The following is a 23,919-nucleotide window of genomic DNA, read 5'->3' on the forward strand; positions in this document are numbered from 1 at the left end:
ATGGAATACATTTTAAGTGCTATAAATGTGTTTGAGAGAGATAATATTAGACCCAAAATGTTGACTACTGGGCATCTGGGAACAGATCGCTTTTTTTCACTTTAATTATTATAGAATTCCGCTTCCTAAGCCTTTTTGCTGTAAACCGTGTTTTAACTCAAACTTCATGTCTTTAAGTCTCACTCCTGCTCATCTACTTGTTTTCTTTGTCCTGTTCATTTTGCCTCCACATCTTGTATACCATTCTAACATCCACTAAATCTCCTTTATCAAGTTTTTCCTGCTACAGTACAATAACAAATAACAAAGAGGGTTTCCTGAGTATCTGTCATCCAGATAAATGCTTCACATACATTATCTCATTTGACTCTTCCAATACTACTATGAAGTGAGCATCAATATTAATACTATACCAGTTTACAGATGAGGAGAAGGAGGGTTGGAATGGCTCCATACTTATTCAGAGTCACATAGCTCCTTGGGACAGAACAGGAGTGAATTTTTTTTCTCTGGAGGGTACAATTAGGCCCTGGTTTCAAGTGTGAAGGTAGCACCAGACTGAATCCACAGCCTGAAAACTTCACCACTAGGAAGTATTACCAACACTGTGGTACCACTCCCTGCTTATGCCTCAGTGTGTGATGCTACGCCATGAAAGCAGTCACTATACTCTGCCTAGTACCATAATTACACATGTTTTGTGAAATCCTTACAGGTGGTGATGGTGGCTCATTAAGTATTCATTTGAACTGACAGAAAGATGCTATTATCTGTAGGACCAGTGACATTCTGTTTTCAAATTTACTGATATCCTCATTTCAACATGTTTTCATTGCTAAGAGAATAAACTTCTGAATTCTCTGTATGAGGAAGATGACTTCTTTTCCCTCTTTTGGTAGGTCCACACTCAGGGCTATAATTTGTTGTATAAATCACTTTGTCCTGGCTTTTTTATAAGGGATGATTCTTTCTGACTTTATGCTAGAAATAGAGTTTTATCTTCTTTTTCTTTTTTAACCACTTAGAGATGGTTAAAAACAGAGTGCTACCTCTTGTACCTGTTAACTGTATAAGCACAAAATGTGGCGAGTGTTTCAATGGGATGAAAGGAAATACTCCATTATCAATAGGAAGAGACACAACAGTGATGACTGTGTGTCCTCACGGTCACAGTGCAAGCATTTATGTCTCTTACGCCTATGAGGAATTTATTTTCAAATCCTTTTTGTATAATTTTATAATCCTTCTATACAATTCTATAGACCGTTTTCATTCTTTATATAATAGCTTCTTTTAGTACCTAGAACTATGAGGTAAGGGTGTTATAACGTAACATATCTGTTGTTATGTGCATAACACTACACATACGTTGTAACACATACACAAAATGCAACATATATGTCTAACATATCTACACACAATATATGCATAACATCATATAAAGCTTTTGCATAGGTTATAATATGAGCTATCATGGCATGTTTATTGCACACGTAAAGAAATTGAAGCTCAGACAAACTATTACTTGGTGAAATTTACACAGATAATTTAAGGCAAAGCCAGGACTCCAACACAAGTCTGATTTTGAGTCATGAGGTCTTTCCATTTCATCTCGGCCTCCACAGGTAAGAGATATGACCTATATGCTCCTAAGTATGTTACAATGTCTTCATGCCCCCAAACAAGCGGTACCCTTTACAGAATAATCCCCTCCTGCTCTAGTCACAACATAGCTCTTAGAGTTTACAAGGCTCAGTTGTGTATGAGTATTTGTGAGTATCTTTTACATATCATAATCTCTTACTATTCATGTCACACTATACAGATCTCAACCTCCAAATTCTCTGCACACCATTTCCAACACTCAACTTCATGACAGGGAAATCTGTGTGATTTCAAAGGTTTAGTGATGTTATGGTTGGTATATCTGTCTCCTCCAAACCTCAAGTTGAAACTTGATCCTTAATGATGCAGGTGGGACCTAATGGGACATGTTTGAGTCATGGAGGCTGTTCCCTCAGGAACAGATTAATGCTGTCCCTGGGAGGAAGTATGCATGAATTCTCATTGTTTTAGTTCCTGTGACAGCTGGTTGTTAAAAAGAGCCTGGCACCGTCTCTCTCTCTCTCTCTCTCTTCCTCTCTGGCCTTGTGATCACTGCACATGCCAACTCTCCTTCACCTTTGATCAAGAGTAGAAGCAACCTAAGGCTTTCACCAGATGCAGACGTAGGTGCCATTCTTCTTGTACAGTCTGCAGAACCATAGGCTTAATAAATTTCTTTTCTTTATAAATCACCCAGTCTCAAGCATTCTGTTATAGCAACATTAAACAGACTGAGATGAGTGAAAAATACAACAGAGCCTGCCCTTTCCACGATATTGATGTCTGAAATTCCACATTTAAATAATTTTTTTCTCTATTTTTTATTTTTCTTTGTAACCTAGTAATGGCAAATACCTTCTAACATCTTAGGGCAGGTGAATTTGTAAAAAATATTTTTGGAAGCTGGTTTGCGTAGCGTATAGAGAAAATGTCGGGCAACAAAGCAAGAAGGCAGGAAGGTTAACTAGAGAGCCAAAAAAGGGGAAACTAATTTTGTCTACAGTACTGCACTGAACTGCACCCCTCAGAAAGACCTGTTCAAGTCTTAACCCGGGCTCCTGTGAATATGACCTGGTGTGGAAATGGGGTCTTTGTAAATGTAATCAAGTTTAGATGAGGTCATACTGGATGAGGATGGGCTCGAAATCCAACGATCGCTATCTCAGAAAGAAAAAGGGGAGGTTTCAATTCTAACCTCCAGGACTGTGACAGAATAAAATTCCTATTGTCTTAAGTCACCCAGTTTAAATTTGTCACAGAAGCCCTAAGTAACTAACACCCTACCCTTAATTTTAAGTTCATTTGGGTTAATCCCTTCCAATAATTAACACTGGTCAACTGTCATTCCCAAAATATGTCCCACTGGCTCTACTCTTGTAACCATCCTATATATCCATCTTTTGGTGGTGGGCTGCCACCCCTGCAAGTGAAGACTTGCTGTGTATACTCACATCCGTTCCCAAAGGGGGACCCCGCTCCCCTTGAAGACATGTGTATACTCACAGCTGTTCCCAAAGGTAGACCCCGCTCCCCTTACACTCTGTTAATAGGAGCTTGCAAACCTTATACTTCCATACATGACAGTAATCATTTTACATAAACTATGTATTAACCTATCAATACATAACACAGTATTAGAAAATATGTAATACTGTCCCATAAACAATAACCCAGAATTTCTAAAAGGTCATTGTCCAGTCTTTATGAATCTTTGGAATTCCAACTGCTCAAACAGCCTCTGGAAGCTAAGGAAATAGCTTGCAAATAGATTGTTAGCTGGTCCCAAGGTCACCTAGGAAATTCCCCTAATCCCCGTCTAATGGACCTCTGTTTCGTGTTAAACATTTCACCCAGAAGGTGCTAATAACCTCATGGGGAGGAGGGTGGGCTTCCAAGTACTAGGGCAAACATGGGACCCGGACTCGGCCTGGTGATACCTATGTCTTACAGATAAGCTTAAAGTTGTTACAGGACTCAGAAGTGAAGCGCTAAAATAACAACAAGCTCTAAAATAACCGTTTCAGCTCCAGATTTTTTATTTGGGGAGCTAATCTACCCCCAGGTATCCACAGCCTGTGCCTGGTACAGTACCCAGCAGGTAAATGGTGGTCTCGGGGAGGGCTGCGTGTGGGTGCTAGCAGCCAACATCTCTCCAGAAAGAAAAAGACAACTCCCCTCTGCCAGATAAATATTTCTTCATCATCACCACCATCATCACTATAACTCTATCCACAGTAATTATCATAAAGGCCTGAAGATGCCCTGTGGATGAAAGTTCTGAATACCTGTCATGTAACCAAGAGATACAAGACTTCACAAACCCAGGGGACGTCCATACGTCATTTGACAGAAGTCAGTTATGATACTGAGATTCTACTTTGTGAAGAGATTTGAGTGTAATCGAGACACAGCAGAATGGAATATACCGATGAGATTTATTTTTGTATCTGGCATGCCTGGACCCATGCTCACCCCTGGTCGGTCCAGCTGCTCCAGCCTGCCCTTAGCGGCTCGGGACGCCTCACAGCCACCGCCCGCGGCCTCCTCAGCGCCGCCCGCTTCCCGGGACGACGCGGCCCCGCAGGCGCTTTCCAGGGGCGTCCCCAGCTGTGCCGGCCCGCGGGGCTGCGGGAGCCCCACGGGGACGGGGCGTCCAGGCCGCCCGGCGCGCACCCCTAGCCCAGCGCCCGAAGCGGCCCCGAGGGGCGGGCAGGCGGGCGGCCGGCGGGCCGGGCGGGGTGGGGGGCGCAGGGCGCCCCAGCCGCGCGGGCTTCCCCCACCCCCGTCGCGACCCCACCTCCCGCCCCCGCGGCGTGCGCGCTTATGTCTGTCTGTCTGTCTGCTCTCTCGACGTCAGTGGGAATTTCCAGCCAGGAAGTGAGAGAGTGAGCGAGAGAGAAAGAGAGAGAAGTGCACCAGCGCGCCGGGGCAGGAAGAGGAGGTTTCGCCACCGGCGCTCCCGGCGACGCGCTGACAGCTTCCCCTGCCCTTCCCGTCGGTCGGGCCTCCCGCGGCCGCCGCTGCCCTCGGCCTGCAGCCGCCGCCGGCCTCGCTGGGAGCCCAGCGCCGCCGAGGCCGGAGCCGCCGCGCCCTGGCCCCGCGCCCCGCGCTTCCCTCCGCCCGCGCCGCGGACATGGCGCGCCACTGACTCTCGGCCCGGCCGGACCGCGTCCCGCTCGCCCCTGCCCGACCCGCTGCGGGCCCGCCCGGGCCCCGGCCGGCGCCGCCTCTGCCTCTTCGGCCCGCGGGCCGCGCCGCCCGGAGGGACTGCAGGCGCGCGGAGGCCGATCGCGCGCTCGCCACCACGGTAAGCCGCCCGGGGCGAGTGGGGGCCGCGCCGGGACGTGGGGCCCGAGTCCGCCGCTGGCCGCCGCGTCCAGCCCGGCTCGGACTTCCTCCTTCCCGCGCCGACCGCTGGGCTCGCCCGCGGGCGGAGGTTGACAGTGGCCGGCGGCACATGGAATTGGCCGCGAGGCGAACGCTTACATCCGGACTCCGCAGAGGCTGGTCGGCCAAAGGCCGCGGCCGCCGGGCCGGCATTCCTCTCCGGTCCCTCCCGGCAGGAACGCGAGTCCCGGGGCAACTCCTGCAAACTTTTGTTATCCCCACTCACAGCTCCCGCTGTGGGGTGGCGAGCGGGTGAGGTGCGCTGCGTTGCGGAGGAGAGAGGGAAGGTGGTTGGTGCAGTGCAGAACCAGATTTCACCTAAGGGCGTTCCATGAAATGAAAGCAGACGTGCTTGTCAGTCCTCCGGGCTGGGGAAGCCCTCCCCGGCTCCCCAGAATTGAACAGGAGAGCCTGTTCCTCCCTCTCCTGCTTCTAAAAGAATCCCCCCGCTTCTCCTTCACCGCCCCCCGAGACATAATACATTCACCTGCTGTAGGACTTATATATTAATTTTAAAAACATAACGAGGGCTTGTTATTTATCCTCCAGGGCCTGGCATTTGAGACAGTAAAGAAATTACCTATTTAGAGCACTTTTTAGACACTTTATGACGAAAACGCATGGACAGTGGCACCACGCATTGTACACGACCTCTAAAACAGAGAGGGTGATAAACACAACAACTGTCTTAAATGCAAGTTTTCAAATGGTTGTTTAAAATGGACACCAGTGGAGATGATTGCCCCGATTTATTAGTCTATCCTAAAAAAATTAAATAGAACTTGGTAAGGATTTGATTATTGAGATTTAAGAAATTTTCACGAACTTAAGTACAGGTTTTCAGCATTGCAGATTATGAAATAATCATATTTAACTCAGAGACTTTGTTATAAAGCTCAATCTGAGAAAATAGTTGTGATATTACTAAAACGTTTAATAATTCTGACATCAAAATATCCCACAAAGTGATCATCTTTGGTAAATATTAAAGATTCTATGCTGAAGGTCAGTAAGTAGCATTTTTCTGGCAGAATTTCTCAACTGAATGAATATTCTTGAGTAGTACAAACTGCATTCGTGTTTGTTAAAACTTTAAAAGCAAAATTTAACTAAAATAAAGCTCTTAGCAGAAGTATGTTGTGTTCCTGATTTTAATAGCATGCTTTCTAGACATGAATCCTTTTACTGTTTGATGGCACTATAGAAATTATGTAAACAATTTAAAGCAAAGTGCTTTTTTGAGCTTATGAACTTGGGAAGACAAGAAATGAAAAGGTATTTGCTTCCTGTAGCATTTAACATTTATCATGTAAATGAAATGCTAAAATGAAAAGAATATATATGATGAATGGACAGATGAAGTCTGAAAACTATTTATCCATGTCGATATAGTGGGGAAGTCTTAATGCATGGTGGGGACGCCTAAATGCCCTCCCTTACTTGTTTAGATAAAGTGTCTTCCTGGGCTTGGCCTACTGGACAAACTTGAGTACAAAGGAAGATTTATAGATTCAATGCTGGGACCAAAATAACTGCTTGCTTTGAAGAGTAAACTGTTTGAAAGACTAAAGGAAATAGTATAATCCTATTAGGTATTGGTGGCAATTTGAAAATCTATTCTTTGTTTTGAAATTTTGATTTTATCATATGTTCTGCAGTTGGCATTCACTTGAGCTGAGTACCCCCCTCTTTTTCAAACCCAGTTAGTAAATACTGGAGTATACATACAAAAATAGCTGTTCCTCTTTGTAAGTTGGGCTTTGATCTTTGCACTTCCTTTTTACTTCTACCTCTTAAACAAGATCATCTGTGATGCTTGAGTTGCAGTTGGTTAAAGCTCAATTAGCCTGAAATAGGCAGAATTTTAGATTTAGTGATCATATTCCTTACGTTCCTTGTCATTATTCCTTGAAAGAAATTGAAGCTAATTTCAGAAACGAACATTTATGCAGATTGCTTTACTACACTTTTAGACTCCAGATAATTGATGAAGTAGGCTACTGCCTTGGCTTTCGGGGATTGCTCATTGTGGTAGATATGAGGTCTGGATAAGGGATGGGCAGCTACATGGATCTTGGACTATCATTAAATCAGTAAGTCCTATTTTTACCTAATTTATGAGAGGTATTCCCCTGTTCAGAAGAGGTGAAAGTTCTGGCTTTGGGGGGAAGTGGTTACTTCATAACCTTCATTTGGTTTGAACTTGAGAGAAGCAAGAAAAGTAGTTGACATTTTAAAACAATAAGTTAAAATAATTCTACATGCCTATCTGTGTTGCCATATAGGTTTTTCATAAAGTATGAATTTTGCCGTCCGGACTTAGTAGATGTGCTGTTCTGAGCATGGAGTGGACTGCAGTAGGAAGTGTGTCTGGAAATGCACTGTACTGTCATGTAACCACAGGAGAAAATATGCAGATATGGTCTTCTAGTCTACAGAGTCAACAGAAGTCCCATTAGCAGGAAGGGATATGTATGAATCCATCAATGGCCATGCAGAATTTCTCTGTAGTGTGTCATACTTTTAGCAGGACGTTTGTTTTATTTGGATGGTTTTGGTTTTCTGTGAATTATATAAAGTAATGGGATTATTGTAGTAGAAGAAAAGAAGGAGAAGGAAGAATAGATCTTTAGTGCTAGAGACATTCTCCGTGCTCTGCCTCTGCCTTTCCATTTGTGTCTGATCGGCATCAGTTGATAACTGCTTCTTGGTGACAGGAAGCCTCACAAGAGTAATTAACTCTGCTTTGTGGGAATTCTCATTTGTTCTCTTGTACCTGTCAAAAATGCGGAACTCACCTATAGTGTTCTTGGAGGTGAGCAGGTAAGTCATCAGGAAAATGTAGTGTATGACCCTTTGAACTGATTCTGTCACTGTTCAGGAGACCCTGAGGGTTTCAGGGGACTAGAGATACTCAGTGTTAGGAAGGAATGATAGGGCGTTTTGTCATAGTCAGGCAAGTCACTTGGACTTCTTGTCTGATTTTTTTAATTAAAAAAGATTAATATTTGAAACAGTATGATTTGGTACCGTTAATAGTTACGGTAACATAACCAAGTCTCTTACCTCTGTAATATTTTGTTAATGAGTGCCTTGAGCTGTTAGAAGAAAAAACCAAGTGGGTAGCATTCTTTTTATGATGATGAAATTTCTTCATATCTTTGGTCAGTACTGTATTAGAGGGTTTCCTGGGTGCAAATTAATATGCTGTCTTTAAGATTTTCGCATGAGGTTGGTAGAGCTGGCTTTGAAGATGAGATAATAGTTTAGAAAAATAAGTTATATAAATTACATTGCCACATTACCACAAATAATTTAAAGCCTGACAGTTTTATACAAATAATAATTTAAAGCCTGACAGTTTAATGCAAATAAAAGTAATATAAGTTTTGATTTGTTAAATATTATGGAAACCTCAGGAGTATAGATTATGTATGAAATATTTGTTTAATGTAGAGTATTAATCATATACATATGTCAAATTTGGGAAAAATCAATTCTTAGTCTTTCCTTATATTTTCTGTAGTAATTAACACAGATTTAATTGCCAGTAATACAAACTTCATCTTTTAATTTGTTGCCTGTTTTTGAAATTGAATAATGAAATGTATGGTTTAATTAGCCATTACAAATTGGCTTATAACATTTCATTTACTTTTTACCATTAGGCCAAAAACCTTATAACCAGTTTTTGTTCTGACTCATGCTTTGAACAGGTGTTTATAGATTCAAACTATCTATAGATCTTATCTGCTTAAGCTGTGAAAAAAAATTGACTCACAGAGATTTAAAGAAGAATGTAAATATTCTACATGGTTTACTCCTTAAAAGAGCCAAAATTACAAAAAATGAAATAGAAAGAAAGGAAAAACAATTCGAAAGATTCAAATCTTACAGCTCTAGCTACACAGGAATAATATATAATCTACAGTGACTAAAAAAAAAAAATGTTAGCATTATGTTTGTTGTTGAATGAATGAATGATATTAAATTGGTTTGTTTCTTTTTTTAAATGAGCTGCCTTCTTCTATAGGGAGCAAAGATTATATGGTTTTGCCTTACCTTCTGGAAGAAAGAAGCCAAAAAGTTCTTGCTTCCTAGATGTTATTTTCTAATCTAAAGAGCACTTGAAGTTTACTAGCAAGTAATGTATTAAAAAGTGCCTCCTGCCTGGGGCAGTGCCTGTGGCTCAGTCGGTGGGCCCCATATACCGAGGGTGGCGGGTTCAAACCCGGCCCTGGCCAAACTGCAACCAAAAAATAGCTGGGCGTTGTGGCAGGCACCTGTAGTCCCAGCTACTCGGGAGGCTGAGGCAAGAGAATCGCTTAAGCCCAGGAGTTGGAGGTTGCTGTGAGCTGAGTGATGCCATGGCACTCTACCGAGGGCCATAAAGTGAGACTCTGTCTCTATGTCTCTACAAAAAAAAAAAAAAAAAAGTGCCTCCTGCCTTCTAAAAGGGAAGCATTTCATTCTGAAAAAGGAGTTTATGAACTAGAAAAAAAGTGCTTTTAAGTTTCAAAGTTTTAGAGGCACTTGTAAAAAAAGTAATTGAAATAATAAAAGATGCTGTACAAGTGAAAAGGGTAACTTTTTGGCTAAATTGGAATTTCTCTACACTCCATTGAAATGGTAATTTCAACACTAGTATATCCATAAAAGGAAGCAGTGCTACCAGCACTACTTGTAATCTAAGGATTGTTAATGCCTATCTAATCAACCAAAAAGTAAAAACAAAATATGGTATGGCCTCTAGAATTAAATACTAATCAGCCATAAATCTGTAACTATTCAAAGTTACTGCATGGCAAACCTCAGGAACAAGCAGGCAGTCAGCAGGGTTTACTGTACTTTCCACTTTCATATTTTAATGATTTTGTAACACTATAAAACCTGGGACCTCATCCTGGCAAGGTTTGTTCATTATTTCTCAATTGTAGCATTTTCAGAAATTTGACCTTGAAACTCTGAACCTAACCATTCATTCTTTGTAGACAAAGTTTATGAAATAAAAAATACTATCCAGACTAGAAAAGTGGGAAATGCCAACATTCTCATCCCAGTGCCATTGCCTGCCCAGGAAATCACTAGCACAGTTGTTGTGGGAAGACAAAGCCTTTTTATTGGATGCTGCTCACTTGGGTCCACTCTGCTTTGCTGCTCACTTAATTCTGGTTGTCACCCTGACTTCTCTTCACCTTCCTTTCAAACATACATTCAAGTTTTAAAAATTAGTTACAAAAATATATGTGTATCATCTTTTTTGTCCTTGCAACAAACTGAGGAAGAAATGAAATGTTTACATATGTAACAAGTGTGTTGTAAAGCTATCATTGTTAATAAGCACTCTGAAGGTGAATAGCAGCAGGGTCTATTAATCAAACTAATAAAATAAGCCAAGCACTCTGCCTGGGGGTTCCCTATGAGATGGTTACCAGAGAAAGACAAATTTTGCTATGTTCCTACCTGATCAATGTGTAGCTTCTGGGCATGAAGAGAAACATACCAGAACAAACAAAGCTGTAACTTTGTCCCAATTCTTACTGTACTAGGCAAAAATGTATATAGACAATTCATGGATTTCATATTGGGAAATAAAGCTATTGGATATTTTTAAGATGAGCCTTTTTGATAAATGAGGCTCAGTAGAGTTTCTAGAATAGACTTATTTCTTCTTTGTTTGAACTAAAGAAAGTAGAAGCCCTGCATAAAGTTAAGCACACATCTATAGAAAGAGTTTAATTAATATTTTTAAAATAATTTGATTGTTTCAATGAATTTTATTTGTTAAAATAGCAGTTATTTTTAAAATTATTATTTATGTGATTTATTATTATTTATCATGTGATTTGAACTAGACATATTATTATAGCATATTTCAGTATGAAGGCATATCTAGTCTTTGTTTATCCCAGATATCAATTCTACTATGTATCAAGTGTGCAAAGAGGAAAAATTAGAAGTGATGACAGACCCCATAATCAGCCCATTTATTGGTTCCATCCTCAATCCTTCAATTCTTTTAAGTAATGAAAGTAAATTACTCAGGAATAATTGTCTTAGGAAAATATGCCTTCCAAGACAAGAATTTTAGGAATGAGAAAGTGATTATTTTTGCATGTTTTAACGCAAATTTCTGACTCATGTATAATTGATATTTGATGAACTTCGTCTTTCAGTTCTTAATTTAGATACAGATTTATTTTGTAGTGTTTAAGCATTTGTAGATGTTTGCCCATTAATACTTGATTTGTAAATTTTAATACCTTTTCTGGTACTGAAAAGAATGTGGACTTGGCAGTGAGGCCAAAGAAGAAGAAGAATCCTTTAAAATTTATGGCATCCAGTCCAATGCTGTACATGATATAAGCACCATTACAACTTGCGAATTAAATGATGATGATATGGAAGAAGTACGGGTGGCTGTTCATATAGGGGAAATTCGAAGCAGAAGGGAAGAAATGTGAAGTTGAGAATAAAAATTAAGTTAAATTTAAGGTTTTTTTTGCTCTGTTAGATATTCAGGAAAGTACTTAAGGCAACTGATTTATATAAAATAAAAACTGAAAACTGAATATAAAATGAAGGAAGTAGGAAAGTTTTTTTGTTTTTTTTTAATGAGCGCTCACTGCTAATTTCGAACCAACCAGAAAGACCAGGAAAATAATTTTTAGAGAAGATTGATGAAAATGATCCAGAAATATAGACAGTTCCATACTCTATTAATTTAATTCATTCATTTGTTGTGCTGATAATACATAAGAAGGCATATGTGTCAAGTACTGCACCTACGTATTTGTGTGTATTTTAAAAAATACATAGTGTAGAGAAAGGTTTAGGAAGAGAGTTCTCTGTAAGATTACTTCTCAAACTTTATTATTGACATGAATGAGAAAATAAGGGAAATAATCTGGAAAGTGAATCAGAATTCCAGAGAAAAAGATTCTGTATCTCATAGTTGAGAAAGGGTGGGGTCATTATGAAAGGCCAGAGAGGTTGCCCTTAGCATATTTGCAGTTGGATTATTATATTTTTGATAAATTAAAAGCAGTGTACATTTTTCCACATTCTGAAAATATGTTAGAAGTCAATTGTAATTAAGCAAATATGAAGTCACCTGGGAAATTAAAATTTGACATATGACAATAATTAGATGTATTTTCTATTTTCTTTCTCTCATGCTATATAATAGCATTTATTTGACATAATGTCTTTATAGTTTCTCTCCATGCATTTACCCAGTTTCACTTGTAAGACATTAAACTAAATGTACCAAGCACACCTTGGAAACTTTGAAATATTTCCTAACTCTTTTAAAACATGACATTACCAGTCATTTACCCTGCAGTTACACTTCTTTTTTATGATGGCTTCTATTCGAAAGTCTATTTCTAATAGCCAAACAGGAGTTAGTCTGAGTTGTTCAGAGAGGTAATTCAGTCCTGTGTTGAAACAAATGGATGGGGTTTTTTTTGGAGTATTTGTGCTCTATTTACTAACCATCTGTTAAACTAAAGAAATCCAGTCATTCAAAGCAAGCCACAGAAAGCAATAATTTTGTTGCTGAAGCTCTTAAATATCTTCACATAGATGTCCCCAGCAGAGGCCAATATTAATTCACCTCTGTCCCTCCTCCACCAGCCTACCATGGCCAGCACATTAGGGAATGCTGCTGTGGGTCCCACATGTGGTCCTGTCAGAGGTTTCCCACGCCAGAAACCTAGGCGCCCTTCCTTCTTAAAACACTTTCTCCTTTGCTGAATTACCAAGTTCTGTCAAGTCGGCCTCCTCATCTCCAGAATCTGTCCCTTCCTCCCTGAATTGCTAGCTTTTATTTTTGCATCATCTTATGGTGGATTGTCTCTTGCTTCTGTTCAGTCCTTCCTGCAGCATAATGCTCAGCCTTCTAAAGAGCAAGCCTGATCACGTCATTCACTTTTTTTATATTTCTGAAGTCAATCCCAGTTGTCTGCCCAAGCCAATTCCCGTACAGCTCACCTTCGACCCTTGTTCCTCCCCCATCCCCTGATCTCAAATCCTCCGCATCAACTTTCAGTTCCTTATCCAGAGTTTTCTCACTTTGAATGCCTTTGCATATGTTCTCCCTGTGTGAGAAGTGCCTTTTCCTTCCTAGCCTTCCTGCGAGGGACCCAGCCTTCAGGTCTGCTCCAGGCATCACCATGTCTCCTGCCCTCCTTTCTCCCCCAACCCTGGCCTCTCCCTAAAGCATATGTGCCCCCATTCTGTATTCCTTTGACTTGCCTGAGTTCTGAAAAAGAAGCAACTTGAGGGCAGGAGTTTTGTCGTATTTGCTTTTTATTTGCAAGGCACCTAGTACATTTGCTGAATTAATAAGTAAATAATTAAACAAGGTTTCAGGGGATGGTGCTGCTAATTCAGCTGTGTGGCTCTGGGCAAGTTAATTAACTTCTCTAAGTCTTATTTTCTTTCTATAAAGAAATGAGAGGTTTGGACGAAAGGAGCATCTACCTCTAAAATTACAGTATTTGTTTCTTTGGGATAGTTGTATTATTAGTTGGAAGACTTTGGATTTTTTTTTGCCATATTGAAATAGGGCAACTTAAGGAAAATGCATGTAGGTACAAAAGCCAGTTCTTGGCCATCAATGTGGTAATGCGAAGTACTGCACATTTTGCGAGTAGTGAGTTATGATTTCTGGTCCTAATGTAGTTTCTCCCTATTCCTGCTGTCCAGGTGTTTCCAGGGTTGCCTCTTTTCTTTGTTAGTCTTTCACATTCATGTATCTCCAAGGAAATTAACGGAAAACTTGAAAGAGAAATTGAATATAAAATTCAATATTTGAGTTCTAAATTGATCCAAGATCTCATAATTATAACAATGGTTGGGGGAGGGAGAGTGGAAAGTGGTGGTGTGAGCTGGATCCGCTTTGTCCTAAATCAAGAAAAAAGATAGAAGCACATCACTGGAGATATGAAGAAAACCAATAGGTAAACCAAAAAGAGAGATTAAAATACTAAAAAGCAAGGCTCTCTGAAAAGCAGGATTGAGGGCTGTGCCTGTGGCTCAAGGAGTAGGGCGCCGGCCCCATGTACTGGAGGTGGTGGGTTCGGACCCGGCGCTGGCCGAAAACTGCAAAAAAAAAAAAAAAAAAAGAAAGAAAGAAAAGAAAAGCAGGATTGAAGGCACAGAGGGTAATAGGGGAACAGTTGCTTATTTATGTAATCTCTTCCATCTTTGCCCTCAGCTTTAATTATGGGACAATTGAAAACCCAAAATTTTATACGTTAACGGTGTGCAACGTGATGTTCTGATAATACGTATACATTGTGAAATGATTAAATCAAACTAACATTAGTAGGATTTTTCTAACGGTAATTCATTTGAATATATGTTGAGTCCTTTCTGTGTGCCAGACAAAATTCTAATTGCTGGGAGTACAATGCTGAACAAGATACAAATTTAGAACTCCGTGGAGCCTAACTCATGTAATCGTTTCAATTTTAAACATTTTCTTACATTAGATTTTTTTTTTTAAGTTGAAAAATCTCATAACTAAAAAGAGCTCACAAAGCACAAGCGTGCAGTTTGAATGGTTTATCTCAAAGTGAACACCCTTAAGCGAGGTGGTGATCAAGAAATGGAACGTTACCACCACCACGGAAGCGCCCTTTCTGCCCCTTCTTAGTAGGGACCCTTCCCTGCACTAATGACTTTGGGTTACTGTGCATGTACCTTTGTGACTCATGGTCATCCACAAATACAACTGGGGTGTGGGGGGGGGGGTGACTGAGTGAATTCATTACTCCAAGAAGGTGCTAATAACAAACTTCATACCAGTAGGGACTCTGCTATGGTTCAAGGCCCTGCGGTTAGTTCATTTCAGATCTTCCCTCAGTGAACAGAATATTTTTTTCTTAAGACATTAGCAAAACTATAAAACAAATTGCATTCTCACATTAGTTTATCATTTATGACTTTAAGAGTAAATATTTTGTTTACTGCCAGGTAGTTGGGTTCACTAAGCAAGGGGCACGGGAGAGAGATGTATTCGCGTCCGACTTTACCCAACAGAGCAGAAAGCACAGTTCACCCTTCTTCCCACGCCCTTTGTACCCTGGCATCTGCATGCATTAAAGGGTTGGTCTCTGTGAGTGATCAGTGGGGAAAGGGCTCATGGAGCCTGATTTTAATGCTTACAAATCACATTTATGTGTGTGTAATTAGATCTTCCCTATGATTGTTTCTTTAAGGGAATTCTTTCCTCCCTAATGTTGTTGGTTCACATGATGAATCCTTTTCTTCTGAAATGTAAGAGACATATTTTTAGGGATTTTTGATGATTAATGAAAATCTAAGTCAAGTCATATTCAGATTCAAGAGAACTAAATCAGTTTCTCTGTATTTCAGCAAAAAAAAAAAAAAATTAATGTCTAAAACATAGTCCATGGGGTCTACTTCTTCCTGAATTTGCAAATACTCCAAAATGGTACTCAAAGCAAAGTCCAGACATCAAAATTAAAATTCTGTCGTGCTATATTTTTAGGGAAGGAGAAATCTGTAGCATTACAAATGTAGAAGCGAAAAATCAGAACAAAGTTCAGTAAGTCAAATCTCCCTCTCTCTTTTTTCCCTTAGAGACATGGAGTCTCACTCTGTATCCTGGGCTAGAATACAGGAGCATCATTATAGCTCGCTGCAGTCTAAAACTCCTGATCTCAAGCGATTCTTCTGCCTCAGATTCCCAAGTAGCAGGAACTACAGGCATACGCCACCTCACCTGCCCATTTTTTCTATTTTTTATAGAGGGTTTCTCACTATTGCTCAGACTGGCTGTGAACTTCTGGCCTCAAGCAAACCTCTTCCCGCCCCTGGCCTCTTAGAGTGCTAAAATTGCATGTGCGAGCCACTTCACCCATCCCGAATCTTTTTTTAATCCCACCTGAACTGAAAGACCTCAAACCATGAACAGATGTATTAAATCAGTTTTTATGTGGAAATGGAAAGCAGCAATATCTCAGGAGTTGACTTTAACTGTAACATGTAAAATGTTACATGTAACTGTAACATGTAATTTTATCTAATTTACTATAATCTTTGGATTAATTCAATAGTAAATTCTATAGCTGTACAAGTTTATTGTCATCCGATTTTTTCCTACTAGAGTATTGATAAAAATAAATTTTACTTAGAATGGAATCTGCCATTTGATATAAATGACACTTAATTACAACATGATTAAAAAGTGTTGACAACATACGGTGGCTCACTCTTGTAATTCTAGCACTCTGCAAGGACGAGATGGGAAGATCACTTGAGCCCCCATCTTTACAGAAAAGCAGAAAATGAGCCAGGCATAGTGGTGTGTGTCTGTAGCCTCAGCTACTCAAGAGGTGATGGAGGAAGATTGCTTGAGCCCAGAGTTCGAGGTTGCAGTGAGCTATGATGATGCTGTTGCACTCTAGCAGGCCTACAAAGCAAAACTCTGTCTCAAAACTAACAAACAAACCTAGTCCCCATGATTATAGTGAACGTGAATTACAGCAAGAATTTAGATGCTTCTTTGAAACAGGGAGATGAGGTTATGTTTACTAGGTTTTATTCATTCTAAGAGGCACTATTTTCTTTTTTTTTGAGACAGTCTCACTTTATTGCCCTTGGTAGAGTGCTGTGATGTCACAGCTCACAGCAACCTCCAACTCCTGGGCTTAGGCAATTCTCTTGCCTCAGCCTCCCGAGTAGGTGGATCTATAGGTACCCACCACAACGCCCGGCTATTTTTTTGTTGCAGTTTGGCTTGGGCCAAGTTTGAACCCGCCACCCTCGGTAGCCCTAGTCACGGAGCCACAGGCGCTGCCCAAGAGACCCTATTTTCTCCCACAATTTAGCAGCGTGGCTTACTTACATATATTTGAGGATTTTCTTGATTTTTCTTTTTCTTACTGGTTTCTGGTTTAATTGTGTTTAGGTAAAATACTTTGCATGCTTTCACTTCTTCAAAATTTATTGAGAATTGTTTTGTGGCCCAGCTCATGGTCTGTCATGGTGAAGGTCTCATGTGCACTTGAAAAGAATATGGGATCTGTCACTGGGTGGAATGTTCCACAAATACCCTTAAGATTCATTTGATCAATGCTCTTTTTCCTAAATCTTCTACCCTGTTTCCCCGAAAATAAGACATCCTCCGAAAATAAGACCTACTTACAGGAAAGATAAGACATCCCCTGAAAATAAGACCTAGCGCATCTTTGGGAGCACACCTTAAAATAAGACACTGTCTTATTTTCGGGGAAACAGGGTATATCCTTACTGCTGTGGTGTGAATATGTCCTCTTCAAAATGCAGGCATTGAATCTTAGTTGCCATTGTGGTGGTATTAAGTGGTAGGGTCTTTAATATGTGATTACATCATAAAGACTTCTCTCCTTTGGTCTCTCCTTGGCACCAAAGTACATTACTTAAACATTAATTTTTAACTGAACTTGTTAATAAATTGTTTGGGATATTGCATCCTCATTTATAAGTGAAATATGTTTGTAATTTCCCCTTTATAATTATATATTCTCTCCAATTTTAATATCAGGTGTACCCAGATCAAGTACAATGATTTTGAAGTATTTCTTCTTTTTCTATTGTCTATAAGGTTTGGCATGATCTGTTTTTTGACTTTTATTTATAAATATTAGTTGTCTATTTTTTGAGACTTAAAAAAATAATAAGTTAACTGATGACTCCATACTGAATTTCAGAGTCAAAGCATTCTATAATAGACATACTCTTATTTGACAACGTGAATGTTACTTTCTTTGCATTACTATTATTATTATTATTGCTTAATATTTCGATGCAGCAATTCTCTGATTCCTTTTCTGAATGTATTTATGTTCGTTCATTCTTTACGAGGTTTTTGTTTCTAGTCCTTATCTTCAACATTGTTATTGTTATTAAATTTTAAGCCTCTTCAATTTTGTGACGGCAAAAAAATGGAAACCTAATAAACACATATATATGTAAAAATAAATAAAAATATATATATCATGACAAAAAAAAAAAGACTTCTCTCCTTGTGCATCGGATTAGATACCCTTGTGAAAGGTCTTTCTAAGGGGGATTTTTTTTCCTCTTGCCCTTTGGCTGTTTGCCATGAAAGGACACAGTGTTCCTCCCCTCTGGAGGACACAGCCCTCACCAGACAACAAATGCTAGTTCCTTCCAGCCTCTAGAACTGTGAGAAATAAATTTCTGTTCTTTATAAATTACTCAGTGTCTGGTATTCTGTTATAGCAGCATAAACAGACTAAGATACTTCTTGATGTTGTTGATTTGCTTTCCTCAGTCTGTGAGAAAAGAGTATGTTAAAAACCTTAACTGTAATTATGAATTTGTCATTTTTTTAATTCTGCCACTTTTTGCTTCATGCACTTGGAAGCTCTGTTAGTAGGTAAAAGCACATTAAAATTATTATTTCTCCTTGATGAGTTGACCCTTTTATTAGTATGCAGTGCCTCTCTTTCTCCCTGGCAATATTTCTTCTCCTGAAGTCTGTTTTATCTGTTATTTTGCTATTGTTTGCTTTCTTGTATTTGGTATTTGTGTGACATAACCATCACAACTTTCTATCATTATGTCTTTAAACTGACTTTAATATTCTTATGAAAAGCATACACTTGGATCTTGCTTTTGTTTAATCCAAATAGACCATCTCTACTTTCTATAAATGAATTTAATTCATTTGCATTTAACATATTTATTGATTTGTTAGGTTTAAGTCTCACATCTTGATAATTGTTTATTTGTTCTATCTCATCTATTCTTTATTCATTTTTCCTCCTTTTCTGCCATCCTTTGAATACATCAAATATCAAATTTTGTTTTTAAAATTACCTTTTATCTCCTATATTGGTTATTTTCTAAAGTGGTTACTTTACTATTTTAAAATTATTGTTTATTACAATATTTATCCTTCCATCTATAATGAATTGATATCATCACATTTATATATGATTTAAGAACTTAACAGTGGCATACTTGTTTTGTCTTTCTGTGCTCATTTTTTTTTTTTTTTTCTGAGGCAGAGTCTCATTCAATCACCCTGGGGTTGAGTGCCTCCGGAGCAGCTGGGACTGCAGGCGTCCAACACAATGCCCGACTATTTTTTTCTAGAGACAACATCTTGCTCTTGCTCAGGCTAATCTTGAACTCCTGAGCTCAAGCAATTCACCTCTGTCCCTTCTGTGCTATTATTGTTATATATTTTACTTCTGCATATATTATAAACCCAAAAATATATCAAATTGGTTTGCTTTGAACAATCTATTGTCTAAGAAATTAAGAAACAAGGAATCAAAGTGTCATGCTTACCTGCATACTTAGCATTTTTGGTGCTTTTCAGTCTTTCATTTCCCTTCAGCAGGAAGGACTTTCTTTAACAGGTCTTTTAGTAAGTCTGCTGGTGATGAATACTCTCAGCTCTTATTAACATGAAAATGTCAGTTTCATCCTTATTCTTAAAGGATATATTTGCTTAATATAGACTTCTAGACTGATTATTTTAAGGAAAAAAGTGAAAGATGATCACTTTAAAGGTACTTTTACATTGCCTTCTGGCTTATATTGTTTCTGACAAGAAGTCACACATCATGCCAATAGATATGCCCCCATATATAATATGTCCTCTCTTTTCCCTTGCTGCTTTTAGGAATTTTTTGGTTAGCATTAGTTTTTAACAGTTTGGTTGTAATATGCCTATGCATGGTTTTGTCTTTATCCAACGTGGGAATCTTTAAGATTCTTGGACGTATGGGTTAATATTTTTAAAAATAAAATTTGGAAAATTCTTTGAATATTATGTCTTCAAATAATACCTTCTTTTCTTTCTTTTTCTTTTTTTTTTTTTTTGAGACAGAGTCTCAAGCTGTTGCCCTGGGTAGAGTGCTATGGCATCACAGCTCACAGCAACGTCAAATTCTTGGGCTCAAGCAATTCTCTTGCCTCAGCCTCCCAAGTAGCTGGAACTACTGTCACCTGCCACAACTCCCAGCTACTTTTTTGTTGCAATTGTCGTTGTTGTTTTAGCTGGCCTGGGCCAGGTTTGAACCCGCTAGCCTCAGTGTATGTGGCCAGTGCCCTACCCACTGAACTACAGCTGCCCCTTTTCTTTATTTCTGAAACTCTAAATTACAGATATGTAAGACTGCTTGACAATGTCCCCTAGGTCACTGAAGTTGTCTTCACTTCTTTTTCTCTTCACCTGAGAAGTATTCCATGGTGTGTGTGTGTGTGTTTATGTATCACATTTTGTTTATCCTTTCATTCATTGATGGCTGCTTAGGTTGGTTCTATACTGAAGCTATCTTTTTTAATAAAATGACTTCCTTTTCCTTTGAGTAAAGCCCCAATAATGGAATTCCTGGATTAATGATAGATCCACATTTAATTCCTTGGGAAATCTCCATACACCTTTCCATAGAGGTTATACTAATTTGCATTCCTGCCAACAGTGTATAAGCATTCTCTTTTCACTGCGTCTGTATGAACATCTCTTATACATTGACTTTTTTAACAGTGGCTATTCTGACTGGGGTAAAGTGGTACTTCCTTGTGTTTTTGATTTGAATTTCTGATTGATTAGTGATGTTGAGCATTTTTTTCATATGTTTCTTGGCCACTCAGTTTTCTTCGTTTGAAAATTGCCTGTTTTAAGTTTTTTGTACACTTATTAATGGAGTTATTTGTTTTTTTCTTGCTAATTTGGTTGAATTCCTTTTATAGTGCGGATAATAATCCTTTGTCAGATGGACTTGCAAATATTTTCTTCTATTCTATAGGTTGTCTGTTTGTTCTACTGATTATTTCTTTTGCTGTGTAGAAGCTTGTGAGGTTAATTAAACTCCATTTATTTATTTTAGCTCTTTGTTGTATTTACTTTGGGAGTCTTAATTATAAGTTCTTTACATAGGCCAATGTTGAGGATAATTTTTCTCAAGTTTTCTTCTAGTATTTTTTTAAGTGTTTTGTATAGTTTCACAGTTGAGTATGGCAAGAAGGGAAGTTCACATAACTGTGAATTTATCAGGACCAAAACCAGAAGTCTACATTTTGGCAAACTTGAAATTGCAATGCTTCTTTCATAATAAATTATTGTTATAATCAAAAAAATACTTACGTGTTTACCAAATTGGCAATACAAAAAAGTAAAACTCCTGGCTTTACTTTTTGAACACTTATATCCATTTAAGAAGATGATAGATATATAGTTAAAGTTAAATTAGAGTAGAACAGTATGCTGTCCAGTGTAAAATCACCAGTGCATGTAAGTGTTACAAACCTTATGTGGACTATAGAGCTGCAAGTTACAGGGAAAATGCAGGGTTTTGTGGCAGAGGCGATCTAACCAGAGCCTTGAAGAGTGTGTAGTATTTAGGTAGGAAAGGTGGCATTGCAGGATGCAGGGCATACTGTGAAGAGATGAACAAGACAGTAATGAGCAAGGCATTTTTTTTTTATTAAATCATAACTGTGTACATTAATGCAATCATGGGGCACCATACACTGGTTTTATAGACCGTTTGACACATTTTCATCACTCTGGTTAACGTAGCCTTTCTGGCATTTTCTTAGTTATTGTGTTAAGACATTTACATTCTACATTTACTAAGTTTCACATATACCCTTGTAAGATGCACTGTAGGTATAATCCCATCAGCCTCCCTTCGCCCACCTCCCCCCTCCCTCCCCTCCCTTTCCTCCTTCCCCCTATTCTTAGGTTGTAACTGGGTTATAGCTTTCATGTGAAAACCCTAAATTAGTCTCATAGTAGGGCTGAGTACATTGGGTACTTTTTCTTCCATTCTTGAGATACTTTACTAAGAAGAATATGTTCCCTCTCCATCCATGTAAACATGAAAGAGGTAAAGTCTCCATCTTTCTTTAAGGCTGCATGGTATTCCGTGGTGTACATATACCACAATTTATTAATCCATTCGTGGATTGATGGGCACTTGGGCTTCTTCCATGACTTAGCAATTATGAATTGGGCTGCAATAAACATTCTGGTACAAATATCTTTCTTATAATGTGATTTTTGGTCTTCTGGGTATATACCTGGTAGAGGAATTATATGATTGAATGGCAAATCTATTTTCAGATCTCTAAGTGTTCTCCAAACATCTTTCCAAAAGGAATGTATTAATTTGCATTCCCACCAGCAGTGTAGAAGTGTTCCCTTTTCTCCACATCCACACCAACATCTCTGGTCTTGGGATTTTGTGATATGGGCTAATCTTACTGGAGTTAGATGATATCTCAAAGTAGTTTTGATTTGCATTTCTCTGATGATTAAAGATGATGAGCATTTTTTCCTATGTCTGTAGGGCAAGGCATTTTGAGTAATCAGTCTGCCTATCATAGTGGTTTTGGGTTACAACGTGGTAATAGGTGATGCTTATAATATGATTAAATAAAATAGTACAGTATGCTGAGTAGTTGAAGTGGTTGAATTTTATCTTGTAAGTTATATGACAACAATGTCAGAGATACTGAAGGAAGAAGCAACACTGCAGTAAGGGGGACTAGCATGGAGACTGCTGTCATTCAGGGGTGAGGCAATAAAGGTCTCAGTTGGGGTGTGACAGCGGAAGTGAAAGGAAAGGGCCCATACAAGAAACAACACAAGGAAAAGAACAGCAGAAATTGATTATTGACTGGACGTGTGTGAGCATCATATAGTGGCAGAAATTGGAAAGTCAAGAACAAGGCCCACTGTAATGGGAATGATGAAGTTGGTTTTAGATATTGGAGAGTTGAAGGGATTTAAAACATTATTCACTTGTTTTATAATTGTCAACAAAAGTTCTCTGAAAAGGAATTTGGAGGAAACAGACTTCATTCCAGTGAACAGTTTGCAAACTGGAAAGATAACAGCCTTTGATGTAAAACGAAGATGCATTCCATAGGAGAGAGGAGAGGAGGAAGGGGAGGAAGGGAGAGGGTGATGGAGATAGTTCAGGTTTTATAGCTAAAGTTCCTGTCCAGACTCCCAATCAGGGCTGTTTATGCAAATGAAGGATTAGGACTTGCTTAGCTCTGATTGGCCAATGAAGCTGAGTTCTGATGTATGATACAGCTGAGCCCTGATTGGCTGAGCTCTTATTGATTGGTTCAGGTGAGCTCTGAATGTCCCAAAGTCAAAAAAGTGTGTGTATTCAAGAAACTCAGAGTACATGTGTGACCGCTAGCCAGCAAATGGCCACTCAGCTTTTTTTTTTTTTTTTTAAGGCAAGTGTGAAACAAAGTTTATTGAGGAAGAGGAAGATAGGCTTACAGAGTAAGACCAAGATGAAGGTTTACAGAGCAAGATACATTTGTGCAGACAATGAACAGGCTCCATTGTAGTGACAGGAAAGGCCCACTTGGTTCTATTTTAAATTTAGGCACAGTTAGGCAGTTGGCATCCATCTTGAAGGACTGGCTCTCTCGGGTTCACATTTGTTCACGTAATGATATCACTTCCTAAAGCTAACAGCAGTTTATTAATATTTGCACTTTGAAAGTTATAACCATTCTCATTTTCATTCACAGAACAGTGTTTTTGGCTAATGTTCTTGCTGCTTTTGTTCAGTTTGGAACCGAATAAGTAGTAGAGAGTAAAAACTGAGTACAAAGAGGGGCTCTGACTAGGACTCTAACAAAGAAAGTGTAATTACTAAATTATTGCAATAACTAACCCATGCCTCTCATACCCTCTGTATCCCATGACACTTACTATGTTGCATAGTTTTTGCCTGTCTTCCTACTGCCTAAATTGTTCCTAAATTGTAGTTAGCTTTTGTTGCATAACAAAACAGATCACCACAAAACAAATTAAAATAAACATTCGTTGTTTCTTCCAAGTCTGAGGCCTGTCTAGGGTGGCTTGTCTGGGCTGGCTTCACTAATATCTGAAGACTTTTG

The 23,919-nt window shown here is 39.0% G+C and overlaps 1 protein-coding gene across 2 annotated transcripts in view; it reads left to right on the top strand.

The window, feature by feature from the left end:
* Window positions 1-4,080: 4,080 nt before the first annotated feature.
* The window catches only part of NFKB1 (nuclear factor kappa B subunit 1), a 125,555-nt gene continuing 105,716 nt past the window's right edge, over window positions 4,081-23,919 (top strand). The window contains exon 1 of one of the 2 annotated variants that reach the window (XM_053557743.1): window positions 4,081-4,912. The gene's annotated coding sequence lies outside the window, so the exon portion shown is untranslated. The remainder of the gene's footprint in view (window positions 4,913-23,919) is intronic. The other variant, XM_053557654.1, reaches the window with a different exon arrangement.

The sequence above is a fragment of the Nycticebus coucang genome, chromosome 1 (assembly GCF_027406575.1).
Source record: "Nycticebus coucang isolate mNycCou1 chromosome 1, mNycCou1.pri, whole genome shotgun sequence".
In the NCBI taxonomy this organism is placed as follows: domain Eukaryota; kingdom Metazoa; phylum Chordata; class Mammalia; order Primates; family Lorisidae; genus Nycticebus; species Nycticebus coucang.